The sequence below is a fragment of the Euwallacea similis genome, chromosome 23 (genome assembly GCF_039881205.1).
Source record: "Euwallacea similis isolate ESF13 chromosome 23, ESF131.1, whole genome shotgun sequence".
In the NCBI taxonomy this organism is placed as follows: Eukaryota; Metazoa; Arthropoda; class Insecta; order Coleoptera; family Curculionidae; genus Euwallacea; species Euwallacea similis.
Genome location: NC_089631.1, coordinates 113,560 through 129,796, shown reverse-complemented (window position 1 = coordinate 129,796; position 16,237 = coordinate 113,560). Strand labels below are relative to the sequence as shown.

Genomic DNA, 16,237 nt, shown 5'->3' with positions numbered 1-16,237 from the left:
AGTATACAGGGTTTAACATATCATCATAGAGATATTTGCAAAGAGCGATAATACTCTGCAAAATAATTAAAAAATGCTAATAGACCCACGGGTAAAAACACACCATTTTCAATATACAGGGTGGCGAACACTCACATTTTTTCGCATATTTTACGTTTTTCTCACGTATACTTTGAATTAAATTTTTAAAATTTCGTATACGTATTTTCTTTAAGACCCTCTACAACAAAATATTAAAATTGTCGATAGCCATATATACGGGGAGTTACGTTTTTTTAGGTCATATACTATTTTATGCTTTGTACTCTGTTTTTGAGCACCTTGTAATCATTCTGCTACAAAATTTAAATTCCTTCTTCAATTCTTTAGCTTTTTGGTCTCTTGCAGTATTTTAGGATCTTTCACCTATTTTTGTTAAATTTGCAAAAATATCGATGGACACAAATTAAGAGTGTAATGAAAATAACGTGAAAAAATAATCATGAGGCTTAGTTATCACCTATCTAAAGCAATTCGTAACATTTAATGAAATTTCTTGAAATAAAAATAAATCTAAAAGAAATAAAATGGTAAAAACTGTTGAAAATGTGCCAATCTGTATATCGAAATGGTGCGCCTGTGACCACGGATCTATTAAAATTTTCTATTATTTTACAGAGTAATATCGCTCCCTGAAATATAGCCATGGTGATATGTTACACCCTATATAACAAACAATATTCCCAAAAAGAACAGCGAAGGTGTTGCAAGTCCTTCTGATGACTTACGTACTCGATCTTAGCTGCAAACAATACTAATGAAATTCCCTTTATAATAGGGCAAATTTGAAATTCACATCGAATGGGAAATGGCCACACATCCTGCAATATTGGTACATATTTGAATATCAAACGAGTGTTTGCACTAATAAATGCTCGATTCGGACAATTATTATTAGAGCGCGTATAGATGGATTAAATCACGAATCCTGCAGAATTTCCTGCTATATTTTTCTGTAAATTCAATATGGTCTATATACTTGAATCATCTTAATGAAACGACGTCTAGATATCCTCCACTTCCATGATTGATGAGACTCCACGTCTGTTTCACAATCTAGTACTTAATTGGACTTGGCCACTTTCCCGGCAGCAACTTTTAATAACTTACATCGTTATGACACTTTTAACAACTCATCGATCCCCTTAAAATGACGAAAAATCGAGCTTCTCTGAAATTTATTAAGTTAATATAAAATAAGGAATAAGACTTCCTTGCATTAAAGTTGAAAACTTTCTTAGGTGCTTTTGGAATGGGATACGTGTGCAATCAGGCTATTAACAGCAGCTCGTTAAAACTGAATTATTAGCGAACTTAAATTAGGAATTTTGTTGCGTAATATTGACTGAAATTCGTCATACAAATTAACGACAAAGCCTCTGAATAGGCCCTCAGTGTATAGATATCAATTAGAGGCAAGCGGAAATGGATTATTTGAGGCTGTTATTGGAAAATATGGGCCTTAATTGAATATGGATGCAAAGACAAAGAAGCTGCTCCAAGCAAAACTGGAAACCCGCTGATTATCCTTAAACATCTGGGTGCTTTGTGAAGGATTTCTCAATCCCCGGGTTGATTTATTAGCCTTCGCCCTGTATTAATTATGCGCTATACATTCGTTATTTCTGCTTTTACCTCGAAGACAAACTGGCCCCCTTTGGGACTGGAAACCACCTTTTTTCCCATCTAACACGTTAAGAGGATTTGGGGCTGCCCCTGGGGGCTTCTTTGGCTGGATTTATGTCACAATTGGTAACGACAGCACATTAGGCACAATCCCTTTTTACACCTTCTCCTTCGAATTGACTGCTGATTGAGTTGACCATTAAGAGCCGCTGAGAGACGTGGTTAATAAGAGATCAAGGAGTGTCCAGTGATGAACTTAGCGGTCTGTTATTTAAATAATTATCCGGAGTTGGCCTGTATGGAGACGAGGCTCGAATACATGGTAATGACGGCCCAATCTCAATGATTGATGCTTGTTGTTGTTTGATAAAACCGCCCAGTGTTGTGTTTTGTAGCACTCGCCGGCTAACAAAGATTTATTAACCCGATCCCACTTCGCTTGTTGCTATTTAAACGAATTTATCGCGAGTTTTGTTCTCGGTTAATTGGGTTTTTGAAACGCGAATTCTATAGATAAAAGTGTCCAAAAAGAGGCCGTTTTTAAATCAGATTTTGGGGCGATTGTTAGTTACTATAGGAAACAATGCCGAGACATTTCAGGATCCCGGCTATCCTGAAAGAGAACTAAACCCGGGATTCCCAGGCTGATCCCGGGATTATACTTTATTAGGTTAATATGGACAAAGTAAACTAAAAAATCCGGCTACCAACCTGAACTACTGTTTTTTTTATATAGAGCATTAGAGAATCTACTTTCACCGACTAAACTTCTTCCCTCTTTTCATCCTGGATCTCCCTCGGAACCGCCGCAAGGCATTACTTCGGGAAAGGGTGGTCCTTTCTTCTTTGAACTGGAAAATTCCCATTCCTTATCCATCCATTTCCTTCGAAAACTCTTGCTCCTTATCCATGCATCCCTATTCCCTTCGAAAACTCCTATCTCTCATCTGTCCATTACATGCTTTGGAACCACTACATATCTGTAATGGTGGCGATTGTTTCTCTCTTCTTCCCTCTCCTTTTCACTCATCACCTTCCTTATAGAATGTTTGACTCTGTCCCACATATTTTCACTTTTCAGCATTTCGTTCACTATGCTCTCCGCCCCAATTTTCACGTGTATCTCCTCCTCTAGTTTGTTCCTGTAAATTGACATTTTGGATATTTGTCCAAAACAGAATGCTGTCCCACAGTATCAGCATTCTGATGGTTTTTCTTTACCGATCCTATGTAAATACTGGCCATAACATCACTCGGACACTAACCTGAACTTTTTTTTGACATGAGACAAATCTTCGAGAGACGCCCCGCCCTATTCTGGCGGCCGAGTGGTGTCGAATTCCCCGAAAGGCTTATCTTCAGGATGAAAAAAATCTTCTCGGACTTTGGAACTGTCCTTGAAGGATATAACGTCACAACATCAGGGTCGGAGAGGACTGCAAGTTGCTTCTATCTAGTCAACTTACCTTCTGCTAGTTGTTTCGCGCTCTCCTTAACTAACAGACATTTGTTGCCTCTTTGAGCCATTTCGGTCCTGTTGTACTTCTTTTTGCCATTCATAAGAACGAGAAGGCCTGCCTAATGGCTTCGCGCCTCCCCATGCTCCATTTTGTGCCCTTTCAAGTTACGAGCCTCTCTTCCTCCTTCCAATCGTCCTTTTGCTCCCTTAGTGTATTGTTGCCAATCCTGATGTATGGATTCGACTGAAATTCTTGTTTTTTTCTTCGGCAATGGCAATTATTCAGCATATTTGCGTTTTCTCCTGAGCCTGCTTCTTTTTGCACTGTGGCATCTATACGCGTATGGCTATCATTCGGCGTTTAATCTCTTCACCTTCTCATTTTGATCGTCTATGGTCTGTTCTGTCCTGCTTGCCCCAAAGGACCGCTTTCTGATGGTGCAATAAGACGTAAGGAAAAACAAAGTTGATGATGGTTGTCGAAAATCGAAACGTCGGATTTCAAATATGACATAGCCATATTGCACTAATAGAAGAGGAAAACTTGCAACAAAACCGTTTTTCCGAAATTTCAGTTTTCTTCGAATACCTCCGAAAGTCATCGAAATTTAGAAAAATGTTCCATTTTAATTTGGAAAATTCCGCGATCCCCACTTTACAATCTCAGAATTTTCGACTGTCCGGGATCTTGGGATCATCGAGATCGGCCTTCCGGGTTCTATTAAATTTCGCAGACTTAGCAGCAAACATTTCTAGTTTCAGGTGTGTGTTTGACTTGCAGAGGCTCCTAATTGGGTATCCAGGTGTGCAACCGTTACATCCTTCGCCTCGCTAAATTTCATCGCAACACACTAACAAGGTCATTCCGTCATCCGGCAGATAATAGATACTGACAGATGACGGGAAACTCCAACCCGGGAGAGATAAATTAGCAAAATCTAATTAACAGCTCCATTGTGTTCGGAATCGCAAGATTCGCAAATCGGAAGGCATGTTCGCGACGCCGAGAGCCAGCCAGGATTAGATGAAAGAGGGTCAAGTAGCTCAAAGGGCCTCTCTTGTAATTTGTATTTGTTTTGGTCGATCGCGACAAATCTGATTACAAACTGTTGAAGGACCATGATCGGTTAAAAGCGCCTGACTCGTCTTAAGGTTAGGAACAATAAGCCCATACTTGGAACTTATTGTTCCTAATGGTTTCCCCATTAAACAACCCTGTTACGATTGATTGAGATTCGATTCCTTGAGTTTCTCGCCTAATATCTCCCACTTAACCTAGACTCACCAGTTTATTTTAACCCGAACTAACCTGTTGCACCTTCGCCTTTTTAAATAGCGACCTGATTTTTCTTGTCACATTTTGGTACCTTTTTGTGAAAAATTTATGTCTAGGGACGAAATAAGTTTGCGTCTATTTGCACTGGAGTCTTGACAATCTAGGTTCGTTTACTTTCAAAGCCAAGGTAACTGAAATTTTTAATAAAAATGTCTAATAATGACTTTTTTTCAAATGAAACGTCGGAACATGTAGCCTTGGGGTTAAATCATCGTTGAATTGGGGGTAAAAAGTACCTTTAAAATAATAACAAAAAGAATTGACACAATTAAAAAAATTACAGGGAGTGTTCAAAAAGTTGTAATTTGTAGTTTTATTTTTTTATTTAATTACCCGTATCTAGGAACCCTGTACTCCCCCCCTTATTTAAACAAAACGTATTATATCTGAAAGGCCTTTTCGTCTAAAAACAGTGGCGTCAAATATCGCACAAAGTCGAGATAAAAAAATTTAGTGAGACATTTATATTAATAGTGTTCACATCACTGTATCAATGATAATTCACCACAATAAATCTTTCATGGTAACATCGTCTAGCGGCCCTGAATCATATCTCGAGGCCCATTTGGGGGTTTTTCGATTTTTAACCTGCAAGAAAAATCACAGGGATTTTCTTTACTATCGAAATTCGGGACTAAATCGAACACTTATCGATCGATTTAGTGTTAGATGCTTTTTATTGATGTTCCTTGACAACCCCTTATTGGCTCGTGGCAGTCTACAACATGCCTAGCAACTACATCAGAATACCAATATACGTAGCGCTTAACACCCAAAAGTGTTTTATATGGAAATAACGAGAAGACCTATATTTTGAGTGCAAAAAATGGCATATACTACGGTGTTTTTTAATCCCTTAGCGGTCTTAGCGAAACTTCGCTGCAGGATTAAAAGGTTTTTTTCCTTATCTATTTTGCACCATTTTAATGTATAATACATATAAGTAACCTTGCATATTTTGCGTTCTAAATTAGGCACTCTCCTGTAACGAAGCCTCTGTTTTGCAGCAAGGCGCCATCCACGTATTTGGGAAAAAAGGTTAATTCCAGTTTATCCTGCCAAGTCCACTGGCAAAGCAATTTCCGCTGTGTTAGTCCCTATATTACCGTCATCACTGCAATGGGTTTGGACAAGCATACCTACTTGAATTCCAAAATTTACAAAATAATTAGTTTTGCACTAATTTCTTGTCTCGTGCATATCAGGACATCGAGGGGACGAAATTGGGCAGTAGCGCACGGCTTCTAGATGGGGAACTTGTGGGGAAGTCTCCATAGCAAACCAAGTCAACATACTTGAAGTTAAAACTGATGATGAACTTGAAAACTTTCGGTGCATGGACGCCTTTATTTTCATGTGGAGTCAAATCTGACCTTAACTGGTGAGGCTGAAGGTCGCTAATCATAAAGGTGAACACACACGAACAATCAAAATCTCTAAATCTGTTGCAATTGTTCGATTGCCAAAAAATCTATTACCGCATTTGTTTTTTAATTATTGTAAAACTACGGAGTGAATGTGTTAATTGTCGCTCCCACCCTGATCTTGTGCGATAAAATTTTAATTAAGACGTCACGACGCGCCCTTGTGGCACATGAACATCAAAAATTTCCCGAAACGTCCCCGTGCAACACTTTAAAAAATTCACCCGGCATGTACATTGAATTCACAATGCCAATTTTCCCGCAAATTCCCGAATATCGACCCTAAAAATCCCCTCAAGTCCGCTCTTCCAGACTTGTATATTAACGTGCCCATTTCTCCGCATTTTGAACTACCACCGAATCCGAGAAAGAGGGCTTTTTTAATCCTTTGCGATGGCACGATGCGAATCTATGGCAATTAATTTCCCTTAAATATATTTGCTAAACATGAAATTTCCAGTTTAATAAGTATCGAGCACGCGATTAATCGGTAAATAAAGGGGATTGGTGCCAAGTGAAAATGGGCCCTGTGCGATTGTTTCCTTCCTTAAGAAGTCCGATTAATATTGCCGGTTTAATAAAGTAAATGCGGAGTTGGTTGAATTATTTTCCAAACCGTAATTAAAATTTCATATAGTGTATGTGAAATACTCAGTGAGACGCCCCTCTAATTGGCGACATAAATAATTAACAAACATTCGAATTCCCGCTGGTTCTGAAACCGTTTACCTGCTCACATTTTTTCCCAATTTGGCAGGTGAAATGCGTATTTCTGTTAGCAGTTTTTTGCCTCGGTTAATTATTCATTTGGTGGTGCTTTCCGGGGTTGAAAGGGGATACCCAGCTCAAAGGATTCCCCCATATTAACCGTTAACTAACATATAATTTATGCAAATTTAAAAGCAACTTTCTGTTAACAGTAATTACGTGGTTTCAATTTTAATATGCGGAATTCTTCTCGTGGTTCGCGTTGAGTTTCCGCCCGAAAGGACTTTGTCAAAAAATCGCTCGTTTTATTTAAAATAAATTAAAACTGCGTAGGAGTCGGAGCTGTTAAAATATTCATCTGCTGGACCCTTAACGAGATTTCCCAAAAGACCCGCACACAATTTAAATTACTTGTATAGTCCACATTAAGCCGCAGGTCATTTCGGGCCAGCCAAATCCAGAGACGTGGAACCGGATTTCTCTCTACGCCATTAAAGTAAGAAATTTTTTAACAAATCTCATTAAGAACTTTAAAATTTCATCAGGTTAAAAACGTCTTCAATTAACTATGTTGATAATTAACCTCAAAAGACTCTAATTTAGACAAATTTTATATTTATAACTTTAATTCAGATTTTACTTGTTTTTTCTTTTGTTTCTTTTGTCTTATTTTTCAACATTTTTTATTTTCATTATTTTCTCTCTTAGTTTTCGTTTCGATTAATTTTACTCTCTGACTTCTGTTTTCTTGTTTCATAATTTTTAGTTATTTTAGTTTGGGTCTTTTCTTCTTCTTTGAAGTGTCTTTCTTTTCCTTTTTGCTCTTACTTTAGTCCTTCTCTCTATTTTTTTAATCTGACTCTCCTTATCGCGTCGTTCCATTTTCCACCACATTTTGCTGGCATTTCGTTCGTCCACACCTATGTATCTCTTTAAGGTGACCTACTCTGCCTCCATTGGCAAATTTCTTCAATTAGTTGTCATTCCCTGGTATATATCACCCATCATTGGCTTCTTTGCATTAGTCATTTGGAGGTGATACAGTTTAAGCAATTATTTTCCGGTATATTCATCATTGAAATATATGCTCACATGCTCTAAAGATCTAATGCAATTGTGAGATTAATTAGTACATCTGAGCAATGCCTGGAATCCACATTCCGGAACACTGTCGGCTTCTTCCCCTAAGCTACATGTCGCAAAACGTCCGACTGTTTGGCCTTGGCCATAAATTAGGGAAATTCCAATCTACGATTGGAACAATAGTACCTACTTGGCAATTATAAGCCCTTATATGACGATTATCCCTAGGGAACTTGCCGGATATGCCATAAAGCGAATATTTGCTTGATTTGTAGCTGCAAGAAGGTAGGTACCAAAAATGATGTAGACAGACAATTTGTGTTTAAATTATACAGTAATGAGATTGTTGTTTCAGTGCTTCTTTGGTGAAAAGTTTTAGATTTGTCTGCGAATTTTATTACCCAGGAAATGCAATTAGCTCCTTGCTAACACCGCCGAGTTGCTTAGCAAGGGTATTTGTCTTCATTTTTGGTTAAGCTGGACGGTAGTTTCGTTGCTTGAAGTTAACTAATTAACTCGCACCTCAGTCGCACCTCAAGGGAGGCTCTGCTGAGCTTATAATTCTCCTCAAGTAAAACTGCTGGAAAATGTATGACGAGAGCACAATAAAATCCCCGTATACCTACATCATCGTTGGAACATAAATCAGAAAAATCCGGCCGTCGACAATAAATAACCTGTTTATGACAAATAAGCCATAGACAAAAAGTGAACTTCATCGAGTTGAAAACTATCCAATTCGCTCTATTTTCCGGACCGTGCAATACTCGATTAAGCTTTACTTTGTTCAGTGGCGTATTTCGGAAATTCTGTGTACATACGAGCATGGAAAAGTTCTTTGAAGGGCTGTGGAAAGTTTGCTTTGTATTTGGAATTACAGAGTTTTCATGTACCATCACCCTGTACCAAGGAATTAGAAATTATTCCATTTTTAGCTTTGATTATTATAAAATTGCTCAATAAATTTGAGGCATTGAGAATTTGCGGCGCAAATTTTTATCTATAACCAGTTTTAAGATTCCTGCGCTTGCACGAGAAATTATGATATCTTGTATTTAGAAAAATAAAGCTTTTACCGTTAAAAGTCTTATTTTCTACCACTGTGCCATTGTTATCAAATTGTATTCGGTGCCACTTACTCCGCTCATCTAACCGTCTTTGTTTATCACATGAGGTTAAATGAAGACAAATGCTATATCATTAATCTTGCTACCTTCAATCGTGAAGTAGGCTTTAAATATAGTTAGACGTACTTTACATCTTTTGTCTCTAATTATCAGAGTGTACGAAAAAATGACAGTTACATCTACGCGACATTTAACGTTGGCCTTGAGTCATATTGTGTTCATATGAACAGTGGGGGTTAACGAGAATTTGAATAGACTAAAATAGAAGTTTTTCTTTAATGTTAAAAACTGGATATAGAATTATTTGTTTGATGAACCTGATAATTTCGTCCAGTTAGAAAACCACAACTATTTTCTCTAGTGGGTCCATCCTTAAAAAGACGAGTGATTTCCAGGTAAAATTCAGACCTCGATTTCTCAAGTTTCACTCTCAGCATTCCAATCTCTGGTCCTGCATCCCCCCTCCGGCTGAGTATCCCGAAAACGGGAACAAAGTCGCTTTAATACTTTTCCTATTAATATGCTAATAAATATCGCAACAAAATACGTTATCCCCCCTAGCCAGATCCAAACAAAAACCCTTTTCCCTCGCCCTTAAGTTGACATTTGCAGCCCGTCAAAGGTTAATCCGACTTTCGCGATGGAAGTACGTGATCTGTAACTTCAACAGTTGTTCTTCGTTCCGCAGTGCTTCTCAGTTCTAATTTTTATTTATGGGGTCCAGAATGAACTTTATCGACAACGAAAATGTCATGTTGTTGTACCCTCTAACATTCCATCTTACCATGCAGCCTCATTATTATCCCATTAAGCTCTTCCAGGAGAGTCAGATACAATAAAGTTCGTATTTATGAGGGAGTCTAGATCTGAATTTATAAGATATAAGATGTATCCATAGATCTCGTTTTAATCAATAAAATAGCTACATCTGGAACAGAACGACCCTCGGGAGAGGCGACATATGTAAAGCACTAAAACCTAAAATAGGTATTTGGGTAATGTAAGGTGACGTTTCTATATATTTTATGTGGGGATCGTAAAATTTGGAAGTGTATTCTAAAGCCGTAAGATGCAAGTATTGAGTTTTGCTAACTTCTATGGATACTTCGTTTGAAATGGGACAATAAAAACATTAGAGATCTTCTACAGGTATTCAAATTCTGTTACAAATACATTCACAAATGCAATGTCGAGTATTGTTCACCCGAGCCATACCACAAATTACGTGTTGATGTTGTTTTTTGCTCCTCGTGTCTCTTGAGCAAATTATTTTGATTGTAAATAATTAGTATCAAAAACAAGGGGTTTGCGCGGGTTTATAGAGTTCACAGAGACAAATCAATTTGGGATATTTTATAAGGCGATTGCTCCAATGGTTCCCGAGATATTGGCGCGTAACATCTCAAAAATAGCAAAAAGCAAATTCCTCAAAAAATAGATATACATCAGCGAGGTACATCTTTTCAATTCAATTGACTGATATGGATTCTTTATCGGAACTGAATACCTCAGCTGATATTTTGAAACCTCCATAATGCAGTTGAGGAACTTCCATTGCGAGGTACTTTCGAGAAGATATAAATCAAAATCGTCCCGTATTGTAAAAACTAAAAGAGACATTACCACTGGGTGTGCAGGTATAAAGTTACTTTTTAAGGAAATTACCTAAGAAAAATTATTAAATTACAGCTCCCTCATATTTTTTGAGTTAGAGCCAGATTATGAACATGCTGTTAACTTTAACTGCAAACTAGTTTCCATGGAAACATTGAAATGAAATGGAGCCTCAGTGTTCTAGGCTCTTCCTTTAGTATCAGGATTATGTCTCTACGGGAAAAACTTGGTGCCAAAATTAACAGAACATTCGTAATTTAGCCCTAAGAATGTTAAGAGAAACATATCATAAAAACTTATCCACGTTTATATTGTTCGCCATAAGTATGTTTTTCCTGCCTTACTTAGCCTTAATACCATTTTCAATCAAAACAATACCACTATAATGATCGATACGTTAATGTACTTTGCGTATTTGAGCAGCTTTGATAAATAGCACGAGGATCACAAATTTCACATTAATCTGAATCCTGGTAGTGACGCGCTTAATCGCCCTCATGAAAACTATAAATACACTCACCAAATCCAACGAAACTGGTTGAAGAAATCATGGCGATGATAGAGCTACTTCTAGTAGCTACAGTTATGCTCTCCGGGGTTAAAAGTGAGGGCTATGACAGGTAAGTTTAGACACTAAAATAACGCATTATCATGGATAAGACATTTTTGCAGCTACAAACTTTACCTGATCACCCCAAAGACCCCAGTCCAGGCAGAGATTTTGCACCAACTCCACTCAGATTCCAACTTCGACATTCTACAAGAGGCCAAAGCATTAGGGTCTCAGGTGAGGGTTATGGCATCTCCAGAGGTGCAGGAATACTTTAAGGAAGCCTTGGAGAAATTCGCTGAAGAGGGTTTGCAGTATCAAATTCTTAGTGAGAATGTTCAGAAGTATGAAAAATCATAACTTAAGTTTTGGATAGATTTGTCATGGATTAGTTTCCAGGTTACTTGATGACGAATATTCCAGCTTTGTGAATCGGTCTTTGAACCTCAAGGCCGGCACAAGGGCTCTGTGGGATGATTATCATTCACATGATCATGTGAGGAATATGAAAACTTTATTTATTAGGAGCTTTGATTATTAATTAATCGAAGGTCTTGGAATATTTGCATCAACTAGAGAGACAATATCCTGATATCGTGAAACTGGAGTCAATTGGAGAGTCCTATGAAGGAAGGGACTTGTTGCTAATAAAGTAGTAATGTCTCCTAAAGCTCTAAATAGCCGTTATAACAAATATATTATAGTATTGGTCGTGGAGATCCCAATACACCTACCATCTTCATTGACGCAGGTATCCATACTAGGGAATGAATAGCCACCCCTTCGGCGCTACACATCATCCATCAGCTGGTAGAGAACCCTGATAATGCAAGGTTGCATGCAAATATAAACTGGGCCATACTTCCAGCCTTAAACCCTGATGGTTATGAGTACTCTCGCTCATCATCCCTAGTGAGTATCCCATAGGTTGTATGAACACCAAAATGTTGCCCTTAGAATCGTTTATGGAGAAAGACTAGAAGACCCAATCCTGGAAACTCCTGCATCGGTACTGACCCTAATAGAAACTTTGGGTACATGTGGAACACTGGAGGTGCTAGTAGCAACCCTTGCGACGACACCTATGCTGGCCCTGAGCCTTTTTCTGAAACTGAGACTGATGCTGTCAGAAGATATTTTGAGAAGCATTATGCTCATATCAGGCTATATGTTTCTATTCATAGTTATGGGAATTATATTCTCTACCCTTGGGGGTAAGCTAAAGAGTTTTGTAAAGAAAATTTAGGGTTTTAATAAAGGAACTTTTAGGTATACCAGTACTCTTCCTCCAGATGCCCTTCTGTTGCAATCGGTTAGCGAAGACGCCGCCAGATCCGTAGAAGCCGTTTCCACCATAGGTTCACGTTATACCATTGGGTCTTCCACCAACGTCCTTTACGTAGCTTCTGGAGGTAGTGATGATTGGACTAAAGGGGCTTTCGGGGTTGCTCTATCATATTGTTGGGAATTACCTGCTGGAGGTACGAAGCCGTTCAAATTTTGTCTCAATTGTGATGATGCTATATGGTTTTTCTAGGTTTATTCGGCTTCAATCCTCCAGTTGAAATGATTAGACCAATCGTCGAGGAAACATGGGAAGGATTCGCAGTCTTAGGCGAGATAATTGATAATTTGTATGGTTAAAAATGTATTAAATACAAATTAAGTAAGTGTATGTAGTACTATTATTTTGCATCGTCACTTTCAGACGAGACTCGTGCAATAAGTAGCAGATAGACAACTTAATCCCCAGCATCAAGTTAATTTAGGGTATCAAGCAATTATGGATCAGTAGTAAAATCCTAATAAAACAATTTTTTAAGCGGAAAGTGATGTAAAGATTATTATAGGTAAACAATAATAATGCAAAAATAATAACAAGAAATTAAATGAATAGTTTAAATTTCTCTTCAGCAATTTGGAGGTACTCTAATTTCAATGGTATCAATAGATTTTCTTTCAAAATTAAGGTTTTAATCGATTAATAGTGGATAAGGAGAAACAGGATTACCAGAATCAATTTGAGTCAAATAATTTTTTTAAAGAAAATCAATAAAATAAAAATCTCTAATTTTGTCTATTTAAATTCTCATTTACCACCACTGCTCCGATCAACCTATGTTTCCACAGAAATATTATATATTGCGTATTATATAACTGTCTTTTTTTGGTACACCCTACTGCAAAGAAAGAAGATGTATCGAATATGTGAATTGTATCCAGAGCTGACTTATTTCTTATTTAGGACAGCGAGATTAGTACCATGGTTTGTCTTTGTTTAATCTCACATAATACACAAAGACGGAGATATGGTACAGGGTAGATGGCACTGAAAATAGTATTATAAGTTTGACATAGTGGTCGCTACTGAGAATTTTAATGGTAATAACAGCAATTTTTCATATAAAATGACAAACGTGTATCTAAGAATAAGGACCTTGAAAACAGTTGAAGATGCGAAATTGCTTTCAAATATCTTTACTATCGAGGACAAGACAGATAATACAAAAATTCCCCAGTTCCCAGAGATATCAAAAAAATTATTGTCAAAGAAGCATTAAAACCATTTTCTATGGAAGTTGACGAATTGAAGTTCTAGGAGTATAATTATCCGAACAACGAATTAATACAACAAATAGAACATTCTTTCTTAAAATTCAATTTTTCTGCCCTCCCTAATACTGTATCCTAGACATTTTATCTAAATATCTACTTTTATGGTTTTTGCCATTTTTCGAACAAACCATTATAAACGACTTAACATCTTCTGCCCCTTAATAATTTATGAGATCCAAAATGAGTCCAATAAAACGGATAACACAAAAGATTAATAAAAGATATAAATAATAGATATCTACTATGTTACATGTAGTTTTCGTGACCTGGACAAAAGTGAAGTCTCTGCAAGTAATTGAAATTTCTATTTTCATCAGTTTTTCCCTCATCCTGGGCAGCTTTGCCACCCACCGAGGGTAAGTCTTCCGATTTCAAAGCAATTAAATTAATCGTGGAAAACAGGTACAAAATTTACGAAGTGGTTGCTCAAACTAAAAAAGATGCCAACTTCCTGCATAAGCTGAGCGAAGATAAATTCGACTTTTGGAGGCAAACCAGGAATCTTGGGGAACCTAGTGATGTTATGGTGGCTCCGGAGGATTTATGGTACTTTGAAGATGAATTAAAAAACCAAGGATTAGCGTTTAAAGTTATAGTGGAGAATGTGGAATCGTAAGTGATTAACTTAAGCTTTGCTTTGGGCTTAGCGGTCTAATTTCAGCATATTAAACACTGAGATGCTTGAGCGAGGCCTTAACAGGAATATACTGTCTTGGAGTGGGGAATTCACCTTTAGCAGCTACATGTTCCTTGAAGAGGTATATTAAATATTACCACTCAAACTCGCTAAGTTAAAAAGTTTCTTATAGCAAATGAGTTATCTTAGGAGGCTCGCTCAAGACTACTCTAACATTGTAACTGTAGAATCTATTGGACAATCTTATGAGGAAAGAGATATATTGATTCTAAAGTAAGTAAAAAACTTCTCTTAAAACAAAAATAAAAAGTCCTCCGCATTAATAGATTATCAAGTGGCCAAAACCCAGCAAACCCTAAACCTGCAATTTTCATTGATGCAGGAAATGCATTGCAGGGAATAGATAGCGCCTCCAGTGGCCCTACATGCTATTCACCAGTTAGTAGAAAACGCCTCAAATTCTGTCTTATATGAGAACATTGACTGGTACATCGTCCCCAATTTAAACCCTGATGGTTATGAGTACACAACTACAGTAGTAGGTATCTCATAAACGCTCAATTTTGAGAATACAATTATATTTGCATAGAACCGTTTATGGAGGAAAAACAGACGCTTAACGGATGGAGCTACCTGCTGGGGAACCGACTTAAATAGAAACTTCGGCTACTACTGGATGCATGGAGGAGCTTCCAATAATTCATGCTCAGAAACTTTCGCCGGTCCAGAACCTTTCTCAGAACCAGAAACTCGGGCTCTCAGAGACTGGTTCCTTTCCAACAGAGAAAACGTAAAGCTTTATCTCTCCTTCCACAGCTTTGGAAAGCTGCTACTATACCCCTGGTCGTAAGTCTTTTTTGAAACATATAAAAGGAAAAATCTCATGAAACCCTCAGGTACGATTACCTAATTCCTGAAAATTCGCAAGAACTGTATGAATTGGGACTTAAAGCAGTTACCGCCATAGAAAAGGCAAGCGAAATTGGGTTTTCTTACTACGTAAACAACTCAGCTATAGGGCTGTACCAAGCAGCAGGAGTCATCACAGACTGAATAAAAGCTGAAGCTGGTGTTGCTTTGTCGTACATTTACGAGTTGCTAAATGGAGGTAAGTACCTCATGATTTGAGCTTTAAGTTTGTATCTAAAATTCTGCAGAGGCTCCTTATTGGTTCATGTTGCCAGCAAGACAAATTCGTCCTGTAGTGCAGGAACCTTGGGCAGGAATAGTGGCCATGTACGAATACATTGAGGAAAAGTTCGTCCTTGCACCCTTTACGCAAAGGGAATTGGATGAGGATTTTAAAATTTGAAGGGACATTAATGAAGTTTTGTAAATTTACTACAGTTTAATTTAAACACAGGGTCTGCCTTTAGGAACTAACTCAATCCGTATATGGATAATTACAAGTTTAATGTATTTTTGTTTTGTAAAAAAAACCTAACGTTGTCAAGATATTTTCAATCTGGTATGACTTCCGGTTACACCGGAAACTGACCTTTACTTCATTTTTTTATATGGAACATGGCAGTTTTTTTTATGAAAATGGGTTTTTTGTTAAAAATAAATATAATTTCCGTGATAAAACATAGTACCAATTCTTAAAAGTTTTTGATTCACCTTAATTTTTACGACTTTTTTCACGCTTGTATAGCTTTACTAAAACTCAATTATTTACAAAACTATTTGACACAAATTGATGAAGAAAATTTTAAATTACTGGAAAATTGACACATTTTTATAAACAATTAAAGAATTTTAAAAAATCGTTAATATTTAGAATTTTTAATTTCACCCTGAACCCGACAAAAATCTTGTCACAATCAACCAAATTCAGGGGTGTTCGCGCCCTTGTGGTATACAAAAAATCCGAATCAATCATAGATCGGATTTTAATACCTTGTTTTGGCTTAAAAGATTCGGCAATAAAATTGTCGCACACGTATGTGTTTGTCTTGAGAATTACCTCAAATTAACTAAAAATACTTGTAATATTTCTCGTCAGCTTACCCTGATTT

General features: G+C 37.3%; 2 pseudogenes; both read left to right on the top strand.

Annotated features, from left to right (window-relative positions):
- Positions 1 to 10,965: 10,965 nt before the first annotated feature.
- Positions 10,966 to 12,661, top strand: LOC136416496 (carboxypeptidase B-like; annotated as a pseudogene).
- Positions 12,662 to 13,825: 1,164 nt separating this feature from the next.
- On the top strand, positions 13,826 to 15,742 carry LOC136416495 (carboxypeptidase B-like; annotated as a pseudogene).
- Positions 15,743 to 16,237: the final 495 nt, after the last annotated feature.